This window comes from Lissotriton vulgaris, chromosome 7 (genome assembly GCF_964263255.1).
Source record: "Lissotriton vulgaris chromosome 7, aLisVul1.2, whole genome shotgun sequence".
NCBI lineage: Eukaryota > Metazoa > Chordata > Amphibia > Caudata > Salamandridae > Lissotriton > Lissotriton vulgaris.
Genome location: NC_141695.1, coordinates 634,504,203 through 634,522,860, shown reverse-complemented (window position 1 = coordinate 634,522,860; position 18,658 = coordinate 634,504,203). Strand labels below are relative to the sequence as shown.

The 18,658-nt window shown below is 44.3% G+C and overlaps 1 protein-coding gene across 6 annotated transcripts in view; it reads right to left on the bottom strand.

Moving 5' to 3' along the window:
• The window catches only part of EPN3 (epsin 3), a 372,455-nt gene extending 354,814 nt beyond the window's left edge, over positions 1 to 17,641 (bottom strand). For 3 of the 6 annotated variants that reach the window (XM_086930833.1, XM_086930836.1, XM_086930835.1), the window contains exon 1: positions 17,361 to 17,493. The gene's annotated coding sequence lies outside the window, so the exon portion shown is untranslated. Of the gene's footprint in view, positions 1 to 17,338 lie in introns of all 6 variants that reach the window. The other 3 variants (XM_086930838.1, XM_086930837.1, XM_086930834.1) reach the window with 3 other exon arrangements.
• Between the last annotated feature and the right edge of the window lie 1,017 nt (positions 17,642 to 18,658).

Below are 18,658 nucleotides of genomic sequence, written 5' to 3'. Positions count from 1 at the left end.
GGAAAGGTCAGTCATTTGCTGGTGAGGTGCTGAGCAGACAAGACTAGATACCATACTGTTCAGATTTCGTATATCTGGCTTCTATTGTGGGTTGCACAGAACATCTAATGAACTGGCTGCTGAAGAGATTCGACCTTGAAAGAACAACATGTCCTGGTATCAAATTATTATATTCTGACAGTTTTTTTACTTTCCTCGTTACAATCTTCCTGACAGTGTGCTCCATAGTCTAGATTTGTGTTACAGCCTCTCCCAAAGTCCTGAAGGCTGAAACACACAATTCGAGACCACTGAAGCGGCAAAAAAAAAAAAAAACACTCCAAAGACTGGACCTATCTAATCAGCCAAGTGTCCCATCATAACTGTGTACTTTCAGATTGATGAGGTAAAAGGATTTGTTGAAAAAGCTATGGCTGAATCTGTGGCATGAAGCTCTATCCGACGGCTGCACACTTGCGCCCCTACACCTGGCAACCAATGGCACAACCTTTAGCAGCACAATTAATCAGACAACCAACTAAAGTGCATTTCTGACACCGGATGAGAGTTGAGATGCAAGACTGGAGAGTTTCTCACAGAAGAAATCAAATGAAAAGCATACCAGATGGAGAAGAGGAGGAAGCTCAGTATCTCGCATAGGTGCTTCAGGGTTGGATCAGAGGTGTCCGGGGTGGAGTGATGGGCATATGTCTTCTCCCTCGAGCATGGAAGACAGGCAGTGCCTATCCTTGGTGGCCACCCCATCTGGTAGCACGCATATGCCATAGCGAGATATTTGGCATAATGGTGCACACCCATGTCCAAAAGGCTGGCCCTACTTGACATACTGTGGAAAACCCTGGTCTTGTGAAGCCCACCTCTGGCATAATTGTAGTCAGTCTTGGAATATTGTACACATCTGTGGCATGATTATGCTCACTCCTGGCACAATGGAAGCATCTTTTCATCCTGTGTGTCCCATGTGCAATATGAAGGCCATACCTTTCATACGGATGCCCAAGAAAACTGCATTTATTGGCATGTTGTAGGGCAACCTTGCCATTAATACAACCGTCCTTGGCATAGGTTTCGTTGCTATGTACTGAATACAATGTACTGCATTTCTGATAGAACGGCTACTTAAACTAAACCTTTCATGGCTTGCGATGGCATATGTAAAAGTCAGTTTCTCAACACGTATTGGTAGTATGATCCACCCAAGAGGAAGTGATAGCTTGGCACACCATCTAAATATTAGTTTTTATGTACACCCTTTCTGAACATACATCTTCGGAAGGATGTACGTTCTGTAGTCCGAATACCATCAAACTATTCCAAGGTCAGAACTTCCTCCTCTGGACGTCTATGAAGGAATCTAATTGATCAGGGCATTTTGGGGCATGTATTTGTATCTACCATCAAAGTTCAGGAGCGGTCACTCCAATGATGTGCTCAGATATAGATCTAGTTATGAAAGCAGTGCCATGACCAGGATTGGTTGCCTGCCTAAAAGAACATACAAAAGCCTCAGAGGCCACAGAAGGGGGATGAGCAGGCAACCAATGAGAATCAAACAAGTGAACTGAAGTATGGAGGGGTCTTTGAAAGAACCCAGGAAAAGTAACACCGAACAAGGCAGAGGAGAACACTGATGGAACTCTACATAAAAGCTCTAAGTAACCACAGAGATCTTCAGCGGAATGGGGCACTCGAAGGACAAGGGAGAAACCCGATAACTAAGGCGCAAAGCACTTAATGGAGTGGACAGCGCCAAAATGAGTGGCGTACAGAGCAGTGCATTATAGAAAGCAAACTATGGGAATCGAGCTATATAAGAAACATTTGACGTGGCGGGCATAATTAGTATGTATGTTGGGAAAGGCCAATTTTCACTTCAGGGGGTATATTGACTCTACTCACCTGTAGGTCTGTATACTGTTACTCAATGCTACTCATGTTATCCACCTTGAAAGGCCGAATGGCTGACTGGACTCACTGACATTCGAACCTGTAGCCACGAGTCGAACACAGATCCATTTAGTGCATGCATTAGGTCAGACGCACAGCCCCTCCCACCCCCTCGCACTCTGCACGCAGCAGCAAATCTCACTACAGTGGTTGTATGGAAGTATTCTCTCCCCAGTACAGAGGTTGGAGTCGAGTGCACTGATGGAGTCCCAGACAAAAGCGGACAGTGAAGGATTATACCAATCCTCAAAATTGGCACTCAATTTACGATGGAAACCAGGGGCCATGGTGCCCCAGAGCAGGAAACTGGGTGTACGGAGGGGCTAGTAATGCGGAGCCGGAGACGTGAAGGTAAGATTCAGCGCCGGGGAAGATTGCATTTGGAGCAGGAATAGGTGGTGCAGAGGGCCCGGGCATGGGGGAGAAGCAGCGTGTGAGTGGGCGTAGGAGAGAGGGTTAGGGGTGGGGGCGTGTCAAGTGCCAGCGCCACTCAAAGCAGCGAATTGCACGGAACTCAATATCTTCCAGGATAAAGGCTGTGTGACACCGGAGCCGCTCGATAAGGCGCCGCCTGGTATGGAATTACTGCAGTGACCTTGGGAGGGAATCTGCAGGTGGAGAAGGGCGCAGAGAGACCGGCTCTGCAATGGGCTGGCACCGCGAGCCGATACTGGAGACGGGTGCGCCGCACAGCCAGGGGCAAGTGAGGGAGGGCGGATGGCGGGGAGAGGTGGGTGTACACAGGAATTCTCCGGTGTCCGTCACCTGGAAAGACTATATTACCGAGTAAGACTATGCCCAGCAGCGATCTGAACACGGCTGCAATGCTGCGCCACAGGACACAGCCAGAAAGGTTGCCTGCTGAAAGTACGCTCAGAAGGATACGCGTCGAGGCCGAGGGCGTTCTTCGGTCGATCTACCAAAAAAAAACTTACCAGTCACAAATTCTATGACAACCAGCGTAAGGTAGAACCACTCTACATGCCATTAAACGTACAGTTTAGCCACGACCCTGAAAAAGATGTAGGTCGAATCTAAGTCACATAAATTACTTCCAGGCTCGCCGGTTCTCCAAATACACCAGAAAAATTTGGCAATCGACCGTCTTCTTTGTAAAACTTCTAGACACGCTAGCAGTGGGACGTTCGGTAATTAATGTCACACAAGTTTATGTTAGAAAAGACGGGTTTGACATAACGCCTTTCTTCAAGTAGCTCTGAACGTGCACCGCCATCTGGTACGTCGTGTTTGTCCTTGTGCAATACGAAGCGCGCTTGGTGTTTACCTATGCTTCTACATGCGCTCTATCGCATGCATGTCGTTAATGACAGCGACAGATTAAACCGCGTTTAGTTGTCCCTGAAGATACGCAACTCTGAACAACTGAGACAAGCACATCTCTAGCCCAAATCTGCCAGGCTCTTAAAAGCCGAGCTAGCATATTAACTTCCCAAAATACGCAGTAATCAGGAACACCGGAAGGAAAAATAAGTTTCCACTCAGGATCTTGTAATCGATAGGTTACAATAAGAACCTTGTGAGAATAGCTACACCAACGAGGAAACAATACGGTATTCATTCGAATGTAGCCCAGTTCCGAGTTCAGCCACATACACGCGTCTACATCCCCCCTGCAAACTCCTAAGAACTAACAAACTGAAGCCATCGAACCACCACGATACAGAAGGCGATTCATACGAGTTGTACCTTCATTGGCGCACACGTGTACCACTTCTGTGCGCCACCTCCCACTCATGAAAGACGAGAGGAAGTAGAGTCAGGACTGGAGCCCAACTGCCAAGATAGCACAGGGCGCACTTGAAAATCGATATGATTAAACAAGTGTTCAGCCAACCCAATACAAAAATTATGTTTCTGATTTGCTGCGGGTGCGGCCCCAATGTCTAGAAACTAACTAGGCACGTATGCTGTAAATCGCTAGAAAGAAAGACCGATTAAAGATGTACATGCTCTTTCAAACACTTTAGAATAAAGTGCTTTCCACTGACTAGTTCCATGCCGTGCCTAAAGCCAAAGAAACAGGAACTATCTAGTGATATATGATCTGCACAGGATAGAACCCCAGACCAGCACTGCACTCTAATGCGTTTTGACTAAGTCCAAGTCCATTACAGTCACGGTAAGCGGTTATCTGATCTCCTGAAGATAAAAATATGCCTTTTGGCATGTAACTTTTTTGACTCTAGTCGTGAATGCAACACCCCTAACAGCATGTCTGGCTTGGTATCAGTTTATCAATAACGATTTCTATTTTATTTGAAAGATAACTACACTTGCACTTATTTTTAGGACGTGCCCCCTCACAGAACACAGTTAAAAGATTGACCTTTGTACTTTTAACCCTTTCACTACAGTACAGAAGGTTTGTTTGCACAAAGTGTAGAAGCTTGCTCTTAAAGCAGATGGGGTTAACTTGCCCGAGGAGGTCCGCAAGCTTTGTGACCTCAAGGCAAGTTTAACAAATATCCTCAGCCAGAGTTGGGTGCATATGCTTCAGAAGTTAAAGACAAACAGTCAGAGGTTTTCTTAAAGGTCATTTGGTAGGATTCTTTCCACGTGACCCTTTGACTGCCTGGTAGAGTCCTTCATTTGGAAATACAGTTTCTTCTGCTAAGCTAAGGCCTAGAAATATACCAAGGCACACAGCAGCATGAAGAGACATAGTAGCACAAATCAAGAAGCCTAATTTCACACACTGGGCGGACTTGTTCTGTTTCTGACATCCGGAGTGCATCCAAAGTGAAGAAAGCAAAATCAATGGACCACCACTGATCGAGTGTCCCAAGGTTCAATGTTGCTGCCTGCCACAAAAAATATCACTTTTCAAACGTGTCTGAAGTTTTAGGGAAAGCCATGCCTCTGACAACAAATAACAAGAAGGGAGATGGTTACTTACGAACGTGTACTAAACAGTTAATACCATCAACTGATTTGATTGCTTTTAGAGGACACGTGGGGTAGCAGAATTTATCAAAGTAAGGGAATATCAAGGTTCTGATTGAACAGTACTAGGAATATAACATGGTGCAGATAGGTGGTATAGAGGACAGCTACAAAGATGAACGTAATGGTTTCCTCCAATTTCAGACGTTCTGAACACCTAAATGTTTCCAGAAGCACAAAGTAAGCAAACTAATAGTCAGGGTCTCAAGCCTAATCTTTTCAGGATCACTTTTCATATCCACTGGGTGGCCTCTGGAATGGCACAGGAGTATCCATTCAACACCATGTTGATGAAACCCCACTCTTTCTCAAGTTAGTGATGACTGTGTGAAAGCTTTCATGAACCTTTAAAATGGAATTATAACGCTTTACTTCTCACTCCCTACTTGCTTCTGTCCGTGACAACCTCTCCCTTCTGTGAAGCAAAGGAACTCAATTTCAGCTACCACCTTCAGTCAAGTCAAAGCATATTTGTGGACTCCTTATTCAAACTCAAAGCACACACACTATCCACAAATAATGCATATCCATCTACATATCAGCAACCCCTTTATTTCCACATCAGACTTCTGTTCATTAGGTTAGTCTAAGATTACCTTAAAACCCAACTATGGAGATTACTTCCAGATTAGTAAGAAAGTGCTTGCCTTCTCAGTCCAATGCAATTCTTCAGTCTTCATCTAACCCTATTGAATGAAGACATTCAATAACTCTCATAAAATCTTGATTACAAATAATTTAACTACTGAGAAAACCAACATCTGTGAAAATTCCTGAAGATGTAGGTGCATTTTGAGACATTTTTAATGCAGGGTGTGTAATCGCAAAAAGCAAGTGAAAATAGAATGGGTTAGCAGAAATCTTATCGTTTATTGAGATGTACTTGTTGCCATTCAAAACTTAAACATTTTTGTCAGTTTTTGCTACTTATCTGAATTCAAAGAAAATTATAATTTCTAGCCGTTATCATTCAGTTACGTATATAGCTTATTTCTAATCTATGTGCAGCTTATTAGATTCACATTTCTATTTTTAGACGTGTAGATGACTGGATTCGCCTATGTATGAAAAACGAATGTATGTACTATACAACTGAATAGAACTGTCAGGGTAATATATAAACTCGGTTCCCAGGGCCATAAAGAGAGGCCTTGAGATCAGCCAACAGAGAAGCAAACTGTTTAAGTACATTAATGAATATGAAAATGGCTGGAGGGTAAGGGGTGGTAAAAGGTTTTTAAAGTCCCTTCTACGCGTCACATTCTTAGAGTAGGAACAACAACCAAGTCCGATGAAGCTCACTTTTGCTGCACCTATGCATTAATGGGCAGTGTGAATGCATCTGATCTCAGCAAAGAGAGCATGTGTCAAGTGGGAAGAGAAGATCAGCACTTTCTTTTTACCCTGGAAAAGTACTTATGCTTGGTGTGGAGAAAGCCTTTTAAAAAGGAGCAAGAGCGCAGTATGGAAGTTGACTACATTTAGGATTCAAAGAAGTGCTCCTCCACCCTGCCAGCAGCGCCTCAAATATTAAATAAAGTAAACGTGCAGCGCGATTCAATAAATAAAGAGTCAACCATACATTAGGAAATGGGTGTTCTGAGCACAATACCAAATTACCTTAATATCTAGTTACACCACATGAGCAGCCAAGCAGGACACGAGACCTCGTGTAACCTCGTTTCTGAGGCACAGCATTCCAATGCCAAGATGTATTGTTTTTGATGGTAGTTCTTTCTACATTTGTAACATGTCTAGAGATCGAGAAACAGGTGTACACCGTATCCATATGGAGTACGAGGACGGCAGCTTGCACGTCAAATCACACTGGCAGTACTTTGAATTCGGAGTAGGTTTGGTAGACAAAAACTCTATATCGTCAGCAGATGAGTAAGAGCTCTTAAAAATATTATATGAAATAAACGCTATGATTCATGAGTGTCTGTGGTGTAAGCAGAGCAGAAACGGAAACATTTCAAATCATAAAAAGCTGTACAAGCTACTGAATATCGGACGTTTTACATTTCGCTATAATCGAGTGAACATTTAGACATAGAAATACAGTGTACCTGGTGGAATTATAAGTACTCTCTTTTTTTACATAAGACACAATCAACCCAAATCCTATATTATTTTTATTGATGTATTTCATCTTATCAATAGTGGTCCGCGTCACAGGTGAGCAAGAATCGTTCATGGTGTGCCAGGTTAAATGCACCTAAGTGGTGGGTTACATCCAAGTTGTGGGTTTCCAGGAAGCAGGTAGGGTTGGATTTTAGTATATGTAAGGTTTGAATGCGATTGATCAGAACGCTAAAAAGGGAGAGCCGGATATCTTGCTTAATAGAATGCTGTGTTGAGTGAACCTAGTCAAACAGAAGATTTGTAGAGGAGAGGATTTGTGCAAAGACTATATGCGTCCCTTCACTTTGGAAGAATGTTTCCCACACCCTCCCTTACCCCTCCACCGCCTTTGCCAGGGCAGACTTCGTGCCTTAGAAACGTTGGGCCAAGTGATACTCTTCATACTGGAGTCAGTTGAATGTGCCATTGGCAACAGTCTTTGCAGAACGACCAGAGTGGCCTCGGGCAGTGTAGTAAACATAGTGCCCAGAAGGAGAGAACAGCAAACCGAGTTCATGTTTTTGGACATTCTCACTTTAATCTGAGGTGGGTTTCAATATCTAGAAATGAGCCAAATTCCAGACTTGCATTTCATTGGTCTCTAATGGGGTAGCCGAGTTTTCATTTTAGAGAGAGCACCCATAGTAAGGGTAATCCACATACCATAGACATTGTAATTCACTATAAGGAAGCCAGACAATATCTAAGCAGACACGAGAATTCACAACATGAAAGGAGACAAGCTAAAAAGCAAACTGTAGCAGTAGGCCTCAGAGAGGGTGGGAAGGTCACGGGTGTCTAGCAGCTCCTAGTTTGGCAATAAATTATCTTAAGATTTTATTTCTACATTCAGTGTGAGGCGAATCAGAATATTGAATTAATGGCTGTAAGCTATGTCACAATGAGTTTATCATGCTGAATTCACCCAAAGGTTGTCTCTAGAGGGATGGAGACTATGCACTAATCTATCATGATCTCCATATTTGTAGATCACCAACCACCCCTTTATGGCATCGTAGATGGGTGCCTTTTCGTGCAGATCTAGGAATATCTCGATCGAGCAGGAGGAACCATCATTTGATAAACAGTTCAAGTTAATTTAAACACCATCAAAAAGCAGAACACGAATATGTTGTTTTATTGGTGTGCGGTTATGTGTGGTTAGCATTGGTTCAGTACTACATTTTAAATTGTCTACGTGAGTAACTGTGGAAGTAAGTTTAAACGGGGAAGAACTAGTTTTTTCAGAGTATGTTTTGGCGTGCCCAACAACTTTTCCGGAGGGCGATTGTCCATTGCTTGGCTCGAGTGTGGTGTTTCTAATATATGCATAACAATCCAGGTAATTGCCTTGTGATGCAATGTAGTGTGCATCATGGTGTGTCAAGGTTATGCTAGCTTAATCTGCATTTTTCTATAGTGCGTGCCGGTGTGGTGCATGACCATAACATTGACCTAGCAGCTCTTTGCCAACAATATGGTTTTTCTGTGAACATGTGCCTGGTCTTGTTGCTTACAACTAGCATGTAGTAAGAAAGATAGCAAATCTAATGAAGTAACTATCTCCCCAACCATGAGCACCACCAGCGACCAGAATCTTTAGCCACACTGCATCGTGGCCTGCATCTTTTGGTGAGCTGCTTGAGGTCCTCTCGCGATTCCAGTGGCTCTGGCCTGTGGGTCTATTTGAGAGTCACCTTTGTTTTTTTTTGGGCTCTCCCGATTGCTCGGGGCCTGCCAAGACTCCGCTGCTTGTGGTGAGTCCTGCCAAGACTCCCCTGCTTGTGGTGAGTCTCCTGGACCTTGCTTGTCCTGACATTGCCCCTTCTTCAATTTCTGCATTGGTTGCCTTGGCCAAGGTTTGTTGGAGCTCCCGCCGGACACCGGCACCTCCGCATTCAACCTCCGACGTGGGACAGCTCGTGCATAGCTCCTGGTCTTCCTCAGCTTCGCCTGGTCCTTACCAGCTGCAGAGCCAAGGTAATTTTCATCGATCCTGCAACACCTGACATCGGAGGGCATTTGTCTTCCAAGTCTCCTGATCACTCCTGAGTGACACAGACTCTATCCCCTCTGTTTGCAGGTACCTCTTATCTCGAATCCACCAGACACGTTCTCCTTCTTAAGCAGCAGCACTTTCCTGAAGTCCTCCATTGAGTTTGACTCTGGTTTCCGACACAGCTTCACACCTATGCACCCGGCTTCCCTGGTGTAGGTAACGTGGGTACTAGGTATCCACGGGTGGGGTGGGTCTCCAACCTTCAGTCTTCCCCGGGGTTTCTTCAGGGTCCACTGGGAAGGGGCCTTAATCTTTAAAAATTGAACTGCGACTTACCCATAGATTTGTACAGAGCACGCAGTCGTGTTCCCATACTGCACACACACTCCGTGGGATCCCCATCTACTCTACATTTACATTTCTATACTTATATGATCACCTGCCCGTTCGCAAAAAAGGTATATTGGTATGACAACACGTAAGATTCGGTTAAGAATCAATGACTGTCGTAGCACTATAAGATGCAAAAAAATCATCACCATGCCTAACAAAACTTTACCTGACTCTACACCACGCAGATGCAGACCTACAGTGGGTCATAATAGAACCCCTTAGACACAGACCAGGAAGGGACATGAGCAAAATACTTTTCGGAAGAGAACAGAGATGGGTTTACTGATTAAAGACTCATATCAATGGTCTGAATGATGAGATACCGTGGAGGCATGTGTAGCTCGGTTCACTCATTTTATCCTAATATAAAATCAAAACAGACAACACCGGGGGAGGAGCCAAGATGGCGATCGGAACAGTCGCGTAGGCTCCCGGCTCGGCAAGCCTTCTATTCCCGCACCTACATCCTGACCTCCATCCTGTGATTGTGCTGCGACGGGACGACGGTGAAAGCGCGCTGCCACTGCTCGCATCCCGAGGTCTCTGCCTGCCTGATAGCCGGAGATATTGTCGGATTTGTCTGGCGGCCATCATAGCCTTGGCTCCGGGACCCGTGCTGTCCTACACCGCTGGATGCTGCTGGAGCGGCATCGGTCAGTCGAGCCGGAGCGGAGCTGACACTCTGAGGCGCCCCGCCTGCCGCAAGGGGTAACAGACAAGATCCTTTCACTGCAGCACGGCTTCTCGCCACGAGCGGACTGCACACATTGGCGTGATGGGTGCCCACTGAGACTACCTCCCCTTTGTGGAACGCTAGAGTGGGGCTGCGCCGACCCCATTTTGAGGCTTGCATAGTGTTTGTGGATCACATCCGAATCTGCCCTCCGCCTTGAGCCGCAGAAGGTATGGCTTTCGCTGAGGGTCGCTCTTCAGTAGTGTGTCATGCCTATATCAGCAGCTCGGGCTGCAGCCTTCCGGTGACGACTTTGGCCCCATCTTCCTGTGATTCCCCTAATGAGGTGGAAATGGCCGCTGGCTCCCTGACTGGGGAGGTGGGTACTATCTTGCCTCACGACTGCGACACCCTGCCTAGTTTCATGCTGTCTGCTGATCGGCGCGTATCCTCTCGTGGTGAGGAGCTGTTGGGTTTGCAGCCTGTGCCAACCCATGGAGTCGTTCTGGCCGCTCTTGCTGATTTACGGAGTGCATGGCAAGCAGGTTCCCGGGAGCTGGGTAAGAAACTTGACGATGTCGCGCTCACACTGGGGCGGGCGCGACTGGCCATCTCCCACTGTTGTGTTGATCTACCTTTGCCGGCTCTTGAGGGGGCTACTATGTTACCACGCAAGTGTAAAGAGGCGCGGATCATTCCTGGCTGTGTAAGTGTATGCGGACGGTCGTTCGCCAGCATTAGCTGCGCTACATTGTTTCACTCTCCGCTGAGGATTGAGACTTTATCCACGATGTTGCCACTACTGTCTCAAACTCTGGTTCTGCAGCTCCTGGCCCCCTTTGTTGCCTCCGCCTCGCAAGCTTCTTTCTCCCTACGGTGGAAGGAGTGTCATTGTGCGAACTTGGGGGTATTCATTTTTTGGGACTAAGGATCTATCTGTGACTGGCGACGTCCATTTTGTTTTCCTACTCCTCTTCTTTGCCTAGACCGGCCATTTTGTCCCTTTGTCCTGTTTGGGGCGGGCTCTCCTCGTGGGATTTCTACGATCTGGCCAGGGCTGAGGAGTTTTCTTTCATGAACTGTGACCGATTGGCAGGCGAAGACTCGGGCTGGGATGCTTCTATGACATATTTAGATGTACGATATGTGATGTCTCTCCCCACTTCATGCTGTAACTGATGTTTGCTGTTCTTGATTTTTGCTTGTGGGGTGGAGGTCGAATGCATGGCTGGGGAGACCGGGAGCGCGTGGATTTGGCCCTCCTTCAGTTTTATAGAATACCTTTTTCTTTTCTTTCTGTTTCTATATTTCGGGTACTCCTTTTTTGGGCGACAGGCACACTGCTAGGGGGGGGGGGGCGGGGGGGTGTAGGCCGTAGCCTCTGCATGCGTGTAGGGTGGGGGGGGGGTTATTTTGTCCGTTTTAGTTTCTATGGGCCTTATTTTTTCTTCTTTCCACCTTCTTTTCTCTTCTTATTTCTGTCTTTGGGTCCGTAGGTTGGTTCGATACGCGGTGGGTAGTGACCGGCATGTGACATAATGTGTGCTTAAATATCCTGATGTATATCTTGTTATGCCGCTATTCCAATTGTAATTTTACCTTTGTCTATTGGGTTTCACCTGATGAACGTTGCCCACTCATGTCGTAGGTGGATTGACTGGACTCTGATCCTTTTTCGTTTCTATATTTTAAAAATGCCTTAAATTTTTTTTTAAATTAACCTTCATTCCTCCTGTTCCTCGGTAGTACGATTAGATCCAGTGTAACTCTGATTGATTGTCAATTGGTATTGATGTGCTACTAAGTCGCCGTATAGCTTGCAGCAGTGCTTAAAATTGTTTCGAGGCCGGCCGGATGGTTGTGGGCCCGTATTTGTTTGCTGACTCTGCACAATAAAGGTTTCAAAAAATTTATAAAAAAAAAAAAAACAGACAACACCTATTCAGAGAAAACGAACTTTCTAGTAGGGCGCTATTTAATTTGGTATAAACACTACTTCCGTACTTCTTGTTATAAAATTGCCCCCGTCTATCTTAAGAGAGAATAAAAGATAGACACAGAACGAAGCTCAGAAGGACAAAGGCAGATACTTCCTCTACGTGAACCATATATCTTGGGACAACCGCTCCCAAATACCTAGCACTGCCCATGTGAAAATTCCGGCAACATAGTCCAGCCCTTTAATAGTACATATTGATTTAAGCTGGCTCACAAGCCTAGAATACCTTTACAAGATCCTGCCACGCAAATGATCTGTGGCGACTGTGGTTTTTTGGCATACACTTCAGGATAGATCATACACTCAGTGATGATTCCAGTAGCCTAGGAATACATATTAAGTGATCCAGAGTCTGTCGCCGAACGATGATTTAATAGAAGGGAGGCCAAGCAAAACAAGGCTGGCAAAACACATACGGGACAGCAGCATCTGGAGGAGGATAGCAATAAGAGAGATAACGTGGAACACGGGAGTGCGGAAGGTATAAGGCCAAATAGGTTTTTCATTTAAAGATAAGCGTCTACTGTCATTACCACTGAGATTGAATTACTGTGTCTTTTGACAGAGAATCCCTAGTCTAAAAAAGAAACCCTCAACCAAGAAACACAGGGATCTATGAGACAAAACAAATGAGGAATATTTACATCTCATAAGGTACTAAAAGAGTAGAATTGAGAGCTAGTCAAAATGCTTGTATAATAAAAAAAAATCCCATTACATAAAATGTCTTTATTTATTTTTACATCTCGTACACAGAATCAGAGAACCCTAATGAGAATCTAGGCAAAGCTAGCCTAAGATTCGAAACGCATCGGCACAGTAAAAAGAGCATAGAAGAATAAGGAATTTTGTCCTACATTGATGAATTATTGGTGTAATGATTATATGCTTTTATGAATACATAGAGATTATTTTCTAAAAATCTATGTGATTGATTTATTCAATGTATGAGTTACACTTGAGGTCACAATTGGTTTTTTATGTTTGTTGTATATAATTGTGTGTACTGTGATGTAATATGTACAGTTAGTTTTACGTATTTGAATGTATATTTGTTGAAAGTATTTTTGGAATACATGTAAATTTTGCACTATTTTTTCCTTTTCATAAAAAACAGCCCAATGAAAAAACAAAAATAAGATTAATGAAAAAGGTATAATTAAAATAGAGGTACAAACAAAGAATTGTGTTTGGCTAATGAGCATAAATTATAAACGCTTAGAAAAAGTAGAGATTCAGGCAAACTTTGTTTGTTTGCACTTACATTAGTGGACATCATATACCAGGCCAGCTTCTCACACACATGGACTCGATTCACAGCTGTTCATCGAAAAGATTGCTATGGTCTGGTTGATTTACGATTTACTTCCAGCCCCAGATCTGGCTACACTTGATCATATTTGCCTCCTCGACTGTCTTCAGTACTACAAAATATGAAGTGCTGACCTACACCGTTGTTACGTGTCTAGGTGATTAGATAGAAGAATATGATCCATTCCAGAAAAACTAACATGTAAGCTCAAATTAACAGCCATTGGTCTCTTGCCATGCCTGTGGCTCTTGCACATTATGTGCTCACATTGGCGACATCCACATATAAAAGTGTGCCATTCCAACGCAGCCCATAATACATCTGGCGGTCTACTAAACCAGCTCAACCATCTGGAGTTTTTGGACATTATTAAATTTAAGGTTGTACTTATTATTTCAGCCACATGTGGCGGTCGAGTGTGACATAGCTGTGCCTACTCCTTTGGAGGTGGCGCTGTACCGACCATACAAACGCCCCGTAACACCATTGATACCAGAGAAACATGGAGATATGCCTGGGACAACCTCCAATGGAGAACGAACACACCGTTGCTATTTGTCCCCTCTATAGTTCTGGCCAAAAACCTACAAATGCCCCCATTGGAGGATCGAGGTGCCATAGCGATAGCTAGGAGATTAGTTATTTGTAGCTATGCTGAGTCATACCTGGAGGAGGGATTCCTTGGACCGCAGGCTCAGACTGACACACCACCTCCTTCCTTTTCTGATACACTGCTTTATCATCATCATATACGTGCATCTTGCCGCCAGATGCACAATACATTTCCAGACCCTCTAGCCACTCTGCAAGCATTGGAGAATATCCTCACCACTCCATCAGCGCAAAAGCTTATTACAAGACTCTACACCTCTATGCACGCACACCATCCAGTGATAACTCCGAAACATAGAGAGCAATGGAATACGGCGCTACACCCACACATAACAGAAGAGGAATGGAAGTTCTGCTGTGCGGAGCTTGAACAACTGTCCCCAAGCTATAAACTTAGGTTAATCCACTTCAAATTCCTTAACCAATACTATAGATTGTTCCATATGGGTCTTAGGCCTAATGAAGAGTTCTGGAAGTGTCACTCAGATCAGGCAACTTTCTTGCATCTAGCCTTGTGTTGTCCTGAAATAGCGGCGTATTGGAAAGAGATATTTCAAAACATAAGTGATATACTCATGATCCACATTGAGCCCACGGCACTAAATAAATTAATGTCTGGCTTAAGAGGGTGAGTGGCTGACAAATAATTGAGGCTCAACACATAAAAGGTACACTTTAAAACAGTTGATAACGAGAGCTGTTGGAGTTTGAGTCAAGGTTGACAGTCAAATCATTTTGTTATCTGGGAATTACCTACGCCAATGACGGGTCATGATACCGGAGTTTGATAATATCAGGATGAAAATGTTGCGAACCACTAGCAGTATCTTCCGCTTTGCATCCAAGCTCGGATCGAGAAGTATTTTAGATATGATTAACATATATAACATACGTTGTGTTTCCTCTGCATTGTACGGGTCGGGTGTGTGGGGTCATACTGAGGGCCCATCGCTCCAAAAGGATGAAAATAAGTTTCTAAAAAGACTGTTATGCCTCCCCCCCTCCGCCTCTGTCCAACTAATCCATGATGAGGTGGGGATCGAGTTCATTTCTGACTTAGCAGCCGGTCGGCCACTCTTATTGTGGCGTTCTATTTGGGCTAAGACAGAAACTCGATTCACTCAAGAAATTATTCTTGACTGTATAGGCCTGGATTACTCACTTCGCATTGAGTGGCTGAAATACATTCACTACTGGTATAAAACCCTATTCGAAATTGATGTTCTCCTGGACCCCGAACTGGCAGTTGCAATCCCCAAAAAAGAAAATCAATCCCCAAAAAAGAAATCAAACAAACATTTTTAAACTTCAAAAAGAAAGGGCGAGATAAGGTGTATGGCAAGTTAGCCACCGTGAAGTTTTATAAAGAACTAAATTTAACTCCGGGGTTTCAAGCCTACCTTTCGAATGTCACTCGACCCTCCCATCAGTTTGTACTAACCCGAGTTAGGTTGGGTATTGCACATCACCTTGTCGCCTTCCCAGTACAGAAATTAAGATCTGAGACTCTCTGCCCATGCGACAACACCTCACGCCAAAGCTGCTGTCATTTTTTACTTTTCTGTAAATGTTATCACTTTTTAAGAATAAGGTATCTAAAACCTATCTTTATTAAATACAATATTCGATCTTTTAAGAGTGCTCTAGAGTTATTATCCTCCCTAGAGAATGTGGATATTTGTTTCTTTGTTGCCACTTTTATCCTGAAATGTACAGCTGCCAGGAAGTGTATAGTGCTGCCATAATTATATACACTCCTGTCTGTACATATTTTCTTTTTTAACAGCATATTGTATTTAATCTCGTATTATGCCCATTGCCTGTAAATGTATGGTCCAACTACCTTTCCTTTTTGTACTGTATTTTGCTTTACCCCTATTGAAACAATGCTAAAATGTACAGCTGCCAGGAAAAGTATTTTGTGTGATAATCATCTTTATTCCTGTCTGTACACGTATGACCCTTTTTAGCTCTTAGCTTTTTACTCTTTAATATATTTTTAATCTTGTATTGTTGCCCAGTGTATGACTAGTATATGTTTTCTTCCTTTATGAATTATCTCTGAGATCATTTGAGTCTCTATGTTTTTTAGATTAATCGTGTATGTATTGAACTGTCTTTATGTCTATGCTTGTGTGATTTGTATTTTCAAATCGAATAAAAAGCTTATGACTTGACTTGAGTCAAGGTTGACAGTCAGCTGCCAGTAATTAAACGCATGCTTCTACTACCTGTGAAAAGAGGAACCTTTGCACCTGGCCTTAGTCTGGACACGTGTGTCCAGTCAGAGTTTTGGTCTGACTGTTGAAGGACACTTTGGAGACTACACCCATGCTTGAGCCTGCCCTATCATCATTAATACGTGCCTAACACAGCAAATACCAAGACAACCTACAAGCCAGGCCCCTTCACTGTGTTGCACCAAAGCTCCAACTAATTCAGAACACAAGGATAAGTATATTTCAATCACAGATGCCCTACTGGCTACCTGTGAACTTGTGTCATTTACAAGCAAGCCACAGATCTTCGCATGGCGATGGACCTTTGAGCAACAGTGCGATCTTTACATGCAGTAAAATACAGAAATGGGATGCGATTGGTGTGCTGGTTCATAAACACATCTCATCGTTACTGGGACAGAAGTGATGTGAGAGGATCCCGTCAACAACGGGAGGGGTCGTCAGGAGGCCCCTTTATTCAGTGGAAGGCGGGATAAAGAAAAAGGCGAGTAGACATAAGTAAAGAGGTATGATGCCAACTGACACTTAATACTGGGTTGTCCAACCTACCCCTACATCTGTTCTCATGGTTTCCTCATAGTCGAGCCATTGCCCACCACCGCATGTCTCACGTAATTTAAATATTACCTCCAGTTTGGGTTAAAAAAGCGCAAGTAACGTATTCTCTACTACATATAATCAAATGCTGTCGCGATATGGTATTTGCTGTCTCGCACGCTCAAGTACTATTCTAGCTTAGTATTTAATTTCTCGGTCGTATAAAAAAATTCACTACCTGCAAGTTCACTCCAATGGGACGTTCGAATTGGACTACTATTTATTCGGAGTACCTGTGACTGAAAGGATAAGAATGGTCTCCATGCGTGGCGTCTCCTTGTGAAGGCTACACTTACCGGGTCTCACACCAACCCTCCCCTCCGCCGCTGCTCGTCGTGGGCTCCACCTTGCCCCAGCCTGCCTCACTCACCTGCCTCTCCTCTTCTTATCCTATGGCCCCTCCTCCGGCTCACCTAACCAATGTAAGATGCTCCGTATTTGTCTTCCTGCCTCATTGCATGTTCCAGGGGGCACTTGCCTCATTTCCCCTCTCTCCTCACCTCCTCCTCCGATCCGTGCGGGTGGGCGCCTCTGCCCTGCCTCTCGACTGCTACTCCCAGCTGCTGCTGCTCTCCCGGTCCAGCCGGTTATGCTCTGACTCAAGGCCAGAGTCTGAGGCATTCAGGAGCCGCCCACAATGGGCCGTCCCACTCACAGCATCCTCCTCCAGGTAACCACCCATTCCAGGCTCCACGCATATCCCGAGCGTTTCTGTCCTTGATTGCCCGTGGAAGAAAAGGAGGGACGTGCGTAAACAGTGGTGTGCCGACTCACCTAACCCGGAAGTAGAAGCGAGACAGCAGTGAGAAAACGGGGAATCCTGACTCAACGCGTGTGATTGCGGCGAAGTAAGCCAGCACCTACAGCTTCTATTCTAAAGAAAATAACTATCTAAAACAAACAGCTTAAACCATGCTTAGCTTATATCATGCAATATAGATCATTCACTTTCGTTGATTTTGATAAAATATATATAATATATGTATGTGTAAATATATATATATATATATATATGTATATATATTTTTATTTTTTATTGCAAATGTGTTCTTCTGTGTAGTTGACTAGAATTGAATTTCCTGGCTCATATAACACAGGACCTAAATCCTAGACTGGAGAAAGAAGCGCGGTCGTAGGTGCCAGGATTTCCGTTTGCTTAAGTGTGGAATTTCCATCTTTTCAGTATGCTCGTGTGACATTTATTGTCTTATGTATGATCGTTTTCCTCAGTGAACTGTTATACTCTAAAAACGAAACCAAACAAGCTGCAACATTCCTGAAGTGCTTATGCAGGCCACTGATTAAAATCTTTGCTAACATGAAATGGGCTACCTGACCGTTATGGTAGGTGATGTTCTTCCCGCTGTGTACGTCTGGGCCATGTGCTGGTAACACGTTCAGATCAGGACAGACGGTGAGCGACAGCCATGACCTTCCCAAAAGAAACAAGCATTTACAATGCAATGGTTTCGCCTTTGGAAAAGTTAGAGCTATTGGCATTGTAAATGACAACATTTGTATTTATGTGTTGGTTTTGAAAACAGATAAATACATGGCATTGTCATTTACATTGCCATTAGCCTCTGCAGTCCCTAGCACTCCATAGCACTCCCTAGTTACTCTGCACTCCCTAGCCCTCCCTAGTCACTCTGCACTCCCTAGCCCTCCCTAGTCACTCTGCACTCCCTAGCCCTCCCTAGTCACTCTGCACTCCCTAGTCACTCTGCACTCCCTAGCACTCCCTAGTCACTCTGCACTCCCTAGCACTCCCTAGTCACTCTGCACTCCCTCGCACTCC